This window comes from Barbatula barbatula (genome assembly GCF_947034865.1).
Source record: "Barbatula barbatula genome assembly, chromosome: 18".
In the NCBI taxonomy this organism is placed as follows: domain Eukaryota; kingdom Metazoa; phylum Chordata; class Actinopteri; order Cypriniformes; family Nemacheilidae; genus Barbatula; species Barbatula barbatula.
The window spans coordinates 3,603,998-3,604,555 of NC_136781.1; positions in this window are offsets into that span (position 1 = coordinate 3,603,998).

Consider the following 558-nt stretch of genomic DNA (forward strand, 5'->3'; position numbering starts at 1 on the left):
TCTAGTTCAAGGGGAAATGTTTAGGCTTTGTAATTGGTTTTATTGTGATACCTTTTATAATAAAACCATTCATTGTATACTATGGATTTGTTTTTCCTCCGTAATCTTTAATCCGCATGTTGTTTAATCTTTGCCAGTAATTGGAAAACCTCATTTTCAAATCGCTGTGATTGTGAAAACACGCCAGCAGATGGCGCATAGCATTTCTAAAAACTTTTCCGACTTTATAAAGTAAACCCGTCTTTTTTACGCAATCTAATCTCTCTCTTTGTAGAACTATAGGTTATAACCCCCCAAATCTTCGTTTTAATTAAAAATTAAAAGTCCCCGTGGGATAAAAAAACATTTATATGTAGGGAACACCTAAAAGTCTCTGTGATCGCAATGTAGAATGGCAAAAAAAGCATGTACTTTATGTATGTATGTATATAACGTCACGCGAAAACTGGGGGCGTGTTTCGCGTGGAACCCTCTCCAAAGCACGTCACGTCAAAACGGAATTCCGCATTCTAAAAACAGCCCGTGGAGCTCGCGCGTGTGTGCGCGCGCCATCGCTCC